General features: G+C 41.5%; 1 protein-coding gene across 1 annotated transcript in view; it reads right to left on the bottom strand.

Annotated features, from left to right (window-relative positions):
• LOC125463268 (lysine-specific demethylase RSBN1L-like) overlaps positions 1 to 9,437 on the bottom strand; it is a 63,716-nt gene that overhangs the window by 52,909 nt on the left and 1,370 nt on the right. The gene's annotated exons all lie outside the window — the stretch shown is intronic.

Below are 9,437 nucleotides of genomic sequence, written 5' to 3'. Positions count from 1 at the left end.
CACGAGAGAGCGAGAGAACAAACACGAGAGAGCGAGAGAACAAACACGAGAGAGAGAGAGAACAAACACGAGAGAGAGAGAGAACAAACACGAGAGAGAGAGAGAACAAACACGAGAGAGAGAGAGAACAAACACGAGAGAGAGAGAGAACAAACACGAGAGAGAGAGAGAACAAACACGAGAGAGAGAGAGAACAAACACGAGAGAGAGAGAGAGAACAACACGAAGAGAGAGAGAGAACAAACACGAGAGAGAGAGAGAGAACAAACACGAGAGAGAGAGAGAACAAACACGAGAGAGAGAGAGAGAACAAACACGAGAGAGAGAGAGAGAACAACACGAGAGAGAGAGAGAGAACAAACACGAGAGAGAGAGAGAGAACAAACACGAGAGAGAGAGAGAACAAACACGAGAGAGAGAGAGAACAAACACGAGAGATGAGAGAGAGAACAAACACGAGAGAGAGAGAGAACAAACACGAGAGAGAGAGAGAGAACAAACACGAGAGAGAGAGAGAGAACAAACACGAGAGAGAGAGAGAGAACAAACACGAGAGAGAGAGAGAACAAACACGAGAGAGAGAGAGAGAGAGAACAAACACGAGAGAGAGAGAGAGAGAACAAACACGAGAGAGAGAGAGAGAGAACAAACACGAGAGAGAGAGAGAGAGAACAAACACGAGAGAGAGAGAGAGAACAAACACGAGAGAGAGAGAGAGAGAGAGAGAGAGAACAAACACGAGAGAGAGAGAGAGAGAGAGAGAGAACAAACACGAGAGAGAGAAAGAGAGAGAACAAACACGAGAGAGAGAGAGAGAGAGAGAGAACAAACACGAGAGAGAGAGAGAGAGAGAGAGAACAAACACGAGAGAGAGAGAGAGAGAACAAACACGAGAGAGAGAAAGAGAGAGAACAAACACGAGAGAGAGAGAGAGAGAGAGAGAGAGAACAAACACGAGAGAGAGAGAGAGAGAGAGAGAGAGAGAGAGAGAGAACAAACACGAGAGAGAGAGAGAACAAACACGAGAGACAGAGAGAGAGAGAGAGAACAAACACGAGAGAGAGAGAGAGTGAGAGAGAGAACACGAGAGAGAGAGAGAGAGAGAGAGAGAGAGAGGAGAGAGAGAGAACAAACACGAGAGAGAGAGAGAGAGCAAACACGAGAGAGAGAGAGAAAGAGAGAGAGAGAACAAACACGAGAGAGAGAGAGAGAGAACAAACACGAGAGAGAGAACAAACACGAGAGAGAGAGAGAGAGAACAAACACGAGAGAGAGAGAGAGAGAGAGAGAGAGAGAACAAACACGAGAGAGAGAGAGAGAGAGAGAACAAACACGAGAGAGAGAACAAACACGAGAGAGAGAGAGAGAGAGAGAACGAGAGAGAGAGAGAGAGAACGAGAGAACGAGAGAGAGAGAACGAGAGAGAGAGAACGAGAGAGAGAGAACGAGAGAGAGAGAGAACGAGAGAGAGAGAACGAGAGAGAGAGAACGAGAGAGAGAGAACGAGAGAGAGAGAACGAGAGAGAGAGAACGAGTGAGAACGAGAGAGAGAACGAGAGAGAGAACGATAGAGAGAACGATAGAGGGAACGAGAGGGAGAACGAGAGGGAGAGCGAGAGAGAGAGCGAGAGAGAGAGCGAGAGAGAGAGCGAGAGAGAGAGCGAGAGAGAGAGCGAGAGAGAGAGCGAGAGAGAGAGCGAGAGAGAGAGCGAGAGAGAGAGCGAGAGAGAGAGCGAGAGAGAGAGCGAGAGAGAGAGCGAGAGAACGGAAAGATGGAGCTGTTTAAAGTGGGCTCGGAAAATAGGTGACAAAAGGTAGGATGGTATAAAACAGCGGTGGACATTTAAGGAAACATTTCATAACTCCCAAAAAGGTATAATCCACTGGGGGGAAAAAAATTCTAAAGAGGACGCAACATTTTATGCCAAGCTAAGAATAATACATGGAAAAAGCATGCAATACTGCAAAGATTAATGGTACATCAGAACAGTAAGCAAACTTTCGAAACAAACGAACTGCTGAAAATAAATAAGGACAGAGAAATTCAGCATGAAAATAAGTTAAGTTAAAATATACATGACAGCATGCTTTTACAAATACACCAAAAGCAGCTGAATGGCTGAGTTTAGTGTTAGCTCCTAACAGGGTGAAACTGGAAAACTAATAACAGGAACAAGGAAACAGTAGGTAATTGAGATCAGTTTCCACAGAAGACAAAAACCAAAGATCAATTGAAACCAAGAGAAGAGAAAGGAGAAAGTCACTTAAAATTATTACAAACAATAGGTTGAAGTTACTGGGAAACCTACTAGAACCAAAGGCTGTCAAATCCCTCAGACTGATGCAAAGTAGCTGCAGAGAAGACGGTTGCAATCTTCCAAGAATTCACAAAGTTCATGGTGAATTGGGATGTGGCAAATATAATGTCTGAGCATGCGCGAGGGGGAGAGAGCAAGAGCGAGAGAGCGAACGAGCGAGAATCACAGTTATCCAAAGGAAAATGCCAGAATCCATTATTAAGTAATAGGAGGCCATTTAAAAATAAAATCAATGCAATCAGTGATCATCAACAAAGGTGCTGTTAAAGCAAAATAGCATTAGAGTAATCTATACATCAGAATTTTTTCAGGAATAATACAAAGGTGAAAATTGGGGAAACCAGGAGATGTTTTGCATTTGGATTTCCGAGTATTCATTACGGTGCCACACAATATGCGAGACCAACGTGCTTGAATTTTAAAATTCATTCGCAAGATGACAGCATCGCTGGCTAAGCCAGCATTGACTGCCCATCTCTAATTGCCCAGAGGATAATTAAGAGTCAGCCACATTGCTGTAGGTCGAGATTCACTTGGAGGCCAGACCAGCTAAGGATGGCAGTTTCCTTCCTTAAAAGACATTAGTCAACCGAACAGGTTTTTCCAATAATCCACAACAGTCATCATTCAAATCTTAATTCCAGATCTGTACTGAATTCAAATTCTATCTGTTGCAGCAGGATTTGAAGCCTGTTCTCCAGAACATTACCTCAATCTCTGGATTAACAGGTTGTTGAATTTGTTGGCAAACAGGATGCAGAGAATTCTGACAACTATCATTTTCAGGTTTGCGAACTTTAATTGGTCAACTACACAGTCCTCGTTATTTGAGAGAGATAGGGCCATAAACTGCCCTCTGATAGCAAAACATGCAGATAACGCTATTATGTGCATTGAAGACCACAAGATCAATTTAATGTGAACAATGTGGGGAGACAAAAATAAGGTCCCGAGATTATCTGCAATCCTTATCAATGACTCGGATGAAGAGACCATGCCAACGGCAGCTATATTTGCTGCTGACACAAAGATCGGTTGGATAACAATAAATGGCGAGAGACTGGAATTTAGACAGGTCAACTGAGTGAGCAAAAATATGAAGAAAGTGTGGGAAAATGTAAAAGAGATAGTAGGAACTGCCAATGCTGGACAATCTGAGATAATAAGCTTTAGATAATAAGGATGAACACAGCAGGCCAAGCAGCATCAGAGGAGCAGGAAGGCTGACGTTTCGGGACAAGGACCTCCTTCAGAAAGGATCGAAAGAAGGGTCTTGACCCGAATCGTCAGCTTTCTTGCTCCTCTGATGCTGCTTGGCCTGCTGTGTTCATCCAGCTCTATACCTTGTTATGTGGGAAAATGTAAGTTCTCTCATTTTGGCAGGATAAATAGAACAAGTTTATTATTTGACTGGAGACAGATTACAAAACCTATGCTAGGAAGGGACCTGGATGTGCTGGTTAATGTACCTGAAAAAGCTAACACGCAGGTATGAAAGATGGCAAGGATAGTATAGAGCATAAAAGTAGGATAATGTTACATTTGGTTACAAGGGCCTGTCATTGGATCTGGAGTACTGCATACAACTTTAACTTCCTTATAGGTGGGATAATAAGTACATTGTGCTGAGAAGGTACAATTGATGATTCCTGGAATGATGGGGTTGTTGTAGGAGGGAAAGCTAAGCTCATTAGGCCTCTACTCATTGGAGTTTAGAAGAATGAGCATGATCTTAATACATTCATGTAAACATACAAGGTTCTGACAGGACCTGAAAGAGAGAGTTGCTGGGAGGGTGTTTCTTCTTGGCGAGCACACGTGTGTGCTTGTGTATTGTGGGGAAGCAGTGAGTGAAACAGAAGGATGACGGCCTCTGTTTGAAAATAAGGACAGTCTCAATTAACAGACAAGGAGGAATACCATCCTTCCAAAAGTTGCTAGTCTTTGCAATTCTCTATCCGGGAAACCAGTAGAGGCTGAATTAGTGAATATAATCAAAGCTATGTTTGATTAACAAGGAAAAGTTATGGGAGTGAGGCAGCAAAATGGCATCAAGCCCAGAACTGATCAGCCATGGCCTTAGTGAACAGCAGAACAGCTCAAAAGTGCTAAATAATACATGCTTACTCGTGTTTTGTATCATCTTGTGCATTGTGTCATGCTAATGTATAATTCATTGGCATCAGTGGCGTGGATATTAATTGAGTATCACTATCAGTTCCAATCACATCATGGAGATGCATCCATTTTTATTGAAATTTAAATTAATGATCATGATGATTTATGAAATCTACTAGATGGTAGGAAACATGTTGAGGTGCCAAGTAGGTAAAGAGTGTTGGTTTGTCTGTCTAGTGAAGATAAATTGAACTAATTAAAGATAACATTACTGCAGCCTTCATCTTGCATCCTCCATAAACTTAGATCATCAAAAAAAATTGCTACTTCCTCTATCCTGATGGCAAGCAGAAATTCTGCAGAAAAAAAACGAAAGATTTTAAAATTACAAAAGGTACTGAACAGGCAGGCATCGTGAAAGCCCTGATACACTTTCCCCAACATATACAGCTATTTTGACTTATTCCCACTCAAAATATTAAATTTATCTGATAAATAGACTAGACTTTAGATATGAAACAAAGTGTCAGAGCTTTTGTGGGCTAGAGATAATGAATAACTTCAGTAATTACTGTAAAATCTATTTAGCAAAAGCTGTGAAGCAGTTTGATTTCTCCAGATCTAACTGCACTAAATGAAATGATTAAAGTTCGTTATTGACATCTCTACTGATCTAAACATGATTCATTACTGGTGATCCATGAGATTAAAAACTTATGGAATTCGCATTTGACTGATACTGTGTTTTGTACATGAAATGAATTGACTTCAGAGTACATATGTTGAAATCTTGCAAGACTACCCAGTGTAAAATGAAGGCCTTTCAAATGCACAAGTCCAACATTACAATATTAACTCCCATTGCATCAGGCTTTCCTGACGCAAGCACAGTATAAAAGCTTAGCGAAGAAGTTTCAGAATATTTATTCCACACAAAATAGTTAGCCACGTACACCTCCATGATTCGAAATACTGTTCTGCTGCTTATCAAAGTACTTCAACATGAAATGGTAAAATGGAGTGACTGGGCACCTTTGAAACAGTCTCCCAAACTACCAAAAAAAAAATGATCCTGACCTCCCAACAGCATGTAATTTTATTCAGGTCATGATATTGCTCTGATCTTTGCCATTTACAGCTCTAATTTTCCCCAGCAACAACGCTTTTTCGTTTGATAGATATTGGTTCTTGGCTTTTTCGATCAATTGGCTGTACTTCAAATTGCTTCATTTTGACTATGCTAGAAGTGAAGCAAATCCAGATTTGTCAAAGATGCCAAAATGGACATTTGCACATTTTCCCAAATTCTATTTGGCAAATCTTTGTGCAATTATCAATATTGTCCTGGAACCTCACATGCTCTTCACAAATTACATTCCTACTATGACAGAAAATACGATTTATATAGATTTTAATATCATTTGTTTTAGAACTGGAATTTGAGCTAGTGGTTTTTTTTTAAAAAGACTATTTGTACTTTCATCTTTTTGTATGCCTGAACGTGTTTAATGATTAACTTGCAAGTACTTCTGTAGCCATGGTGATTTGATTTTTAAGAAGTTAGCTCCCCTTGATCAACACATATATCTTCTCTTTCTACTATTCTAATCTAGCTCCCCTTTCACACAAAGGTAGTTGCCTCAACTATTCTTCATTACTTTTAACTAAATATTTATATTCCAAAGTTCAATACTGGGAATTCTTAGTGACCTTATATTTACAACTTCTGGCTTTGGATTCTGGTTTTACTGCATCTACCCCATCAGTTCTTTTCATCGTCTTAAAAACTTTTAAGCAGATCAGTCATCAGCTGTTATCTATCTCACAGGGGGAAGAGGAATTCCAACCCATTTGGTCTCTCCTGATAGTGTCTAATGTCTGTTAATAAAAATGACATGACAAATTTAGTCACTGTAAATGAATACAAGTTTAATAATTCAGCCATTTGATTCACTATATGTGCTAGCTCTGTGAAAGAGCTCACCAGATGGAAATATGCCCCTCTCTTTTCTTTTCCCACTGCCCTTTTGTCTTTTACATGTATTTACAGAAACTCCTGTAGAAAGTCACTTTTGATCTTTTCCCAACCTTTTAATCACTGAATCCCATATCACAGTAACTGTGTAAAACATATGGTCCTCTGGATGTTTTCCAATTATCTAAAATTTGTGTTCGCAGGTTTTTGATCTCAAACTCCAGAATTTGGCCTCTGGAATATAATGTGGACAAATGTAAGGTTGTTCATTTTGGCAGGATGGAAAACCAATTTACTACTGAAAGGGAGATCTCATAATTCAGTGGTACTTAAGGATCCAAGCGTTCTAGCGGATAAATTATAAAAGTGTGCAGGCACAAACAATTAGGAAAGTAAACAGAATTTTGTTGAAGGTTTTACTAAAGCAGTACAAGGCACTGGTGAGGCCTAATCCACAGTACTGAGTACCAAAAACACGATCTTATTGAAACATTCAAGATCCTGAGGGGACTGAACAAGGCGATACCCAGAAACAGGCTTCCCTGCTATGACGAAATTGAGAAAAATGTTTCCCCCCACCCCCCACACCTCTGAGGGTTGAGAGTTTAGAATTATCTTCTCCAGAAAGCTTCCCCACTTCTTTCCTCACACTCACCCCCCCCATTTAAAAAAGAGGGTGTAAAGACCCAATGCTATCAATACTTTTCTTCAGTTACACGATCTTAGGTTTCATCACCCTAACAACACAGCAAGTCTATAATCATGGACGAAAGTTATACCAAACAAACTGCTTTTTTTGGTTCTACTGCAGCAAAGACAGCTGATTCACTGTGCTTTTGGCATAAAAGCATTATGTGCAGCCCAATAACACACTGCCAAATAAAACAGTAGTACCTAGAGGCCAACTACTCTCAATTATAATTAAGTTTACTATAATCATTCCTGTGTTAAAAACAACAGACAATAATATGTTAGTAAAAACCAGAAGTACTCTGGATGCTGTATATCAGAGACAAAAACAGAAACTTCCTGAGACCCTAAGGAAGGTTCACCAGACCAAAAACGTTAACTCTCATTTCTCTAAACAAATACTGCCAGTCCTGCTGAGCTTTTCCACTAATATGTCCTAACAGATACACGCATTCAACATGTATTGTACTTTTACTTAAAAGCATCACAGATGTCATTTTTAAATCTGGTCACTGGATGACGTTAGTATCTAACACTGGAGAAACAAAACCTCATATTCTCCCTCAGGAGCCTGTAGCCCAGTGGTTTCACCAGTTTCAAAATCTCCCCACCCCTGGCCTTTCACATGTCCAACCTTCCTTCCCATCCCTGCCTCCTTCAGCTATCCACCCCACTCCTTCCACTGACCTATCACCACTACCACCTACTTTTGGCTAAGCCCACATCTCCTCCATTTATTTCTGAACTCTCTTCCCCACCCCAGTCCTGATGAAGGGTCCTGACCTGAAATGTTGACTTTCCTGCTCCTCTGATGCTGCCTGACCTGCTGCGTTCCTCCAGCTCCACAGTGTATTGACTGACTCCTACATCTGCAGTTCTTGCTATCGCCATCAAATGCCAATTCCTGATTGCCCTGAAGAAACTGGAGGTGAGCTAACTTCTTCAACCACTTCAGATCTTGAGGGGTAGGCACGCCCACTGTTGTTCGGAAAGCAGATCTAGGATTTCAACCCAGCAATAATGAAGGAATGGCAACTCAGTTCTAAGTCAAGCAAGTGCATAATTGGAAGGGGAACTGAAGGTATTCCACACATTTGTTGTCTTTGTCCCTTTAGGTAGTAGTGTTCAGGGATTTGGGAGGTACTGTCAAAGGGAGTTTGGCAAGTTACTGCAGTGCATCTTATAAATGATAAAATTTGGTCCTACTGCGCTACAATGCTAATTGCACTGAATGCCAAAGATGGTGGATCAAATGCTAAACAAACAAGTTGCGTTGTCCTGGCTAATGTCAAGCTTCTGGAGTGTTGGTGGAGCTGCACTGATCCAGGCAAGTAGACTTTTTGACCACAGTTCCCTCACCAGCTCTGCAGACCCAGTATTGCAGCTATATCCTTTGGAACTTGGTCAGCTTGGTCAGTAATGGTGCTGCTAAGCCACATTTAGTGACCGGCATTGAAGTACCCCTGCAACAGTACATTCTATTCCCTTGCCATCATCAACGCTTCTTCCAAGTGGCATTCAACATGACAGAGTACTGATTCATCAGTCGAAAGCAGGATGGGGGTGAAAATGATAGGCAGTAATCAGCTAGTTTCTTTGTCCACATTTGAACTCAGACTTCATGGGATCTGGAATCAACACAGAGGACTCCCAAGTGAATCCTTCCCAACCCATACCCCAAATGTGGTGGCACATTTGATGAGTGTCTTGCTCATAGGAAAGTATGGTAATGAATGTCTACGGCAGTATCTGTATTTATGATTCCAAAATATGATCATGTCAGATTACTACTTGACATGTCTTGGGGGCAGCTCTCCGAATTTCAAGATGTTAATAGGGGGATCTGGCAGGGTCAATGGGACTGCTGCCATTTCTAATGCTTATGTTGATGTTGATCAGCAGGTCCATGCAGCTTAATGTTTTTATTTGGACTTCATTGCAGTTTGACACAATTGAGTGTGGAGCTAGATGAACACAGCAGGCCAAGCATCTGCAGTTCCCATTATCACTGATAGCCAGAAACGTCAGCTTTTGTGCCCCTAAGATGCTGCTTGGTCTGCTACGTTCATCCAGCCCCACACTTTGTTATCTCGGATTCTCCAGCATTTGCAGTTCCCATTATCTCTGATACAATTTTAACCTCACTGGGAAGCCTCTTCCAGGGATGCCTAACCTGAAGAAGTTACCCTCCTCCCTCCGAACAAACCTCAGGGGATCTTTCTCCCACTGCAACTCTCGTCTCCTCTATCCATCTTCAATCCACCTCCCCCTCTCTCCCTATCTATTTCAGAATCCTCTCCCCAACCCCCTTTTCTGATGAAGGGGCTTGGCCCGAA

The sequence above is a fragment of the Stegostoma tigrinum genome, chromosome 25 (assembly GCF_030684315.1).
Source record: "Stegostoma tigrinum isolate sSteTig4 chromosome 25, sSteTig4.hap1, whole genome shotgun sequence".
Classification (NCBI taxonomy): domain Eukaryota; kingdom Metazoa; phylum Chordata; class Chondrichthyes; order Orectolobiformes; family Stegostomatidae; genus Stegostoma; species Stegostoma tigrinum.
Note: the sequence above shows the minus strand (reverse complement) of the source record. Positions and strands in the feature narration are given on the sequence as shown.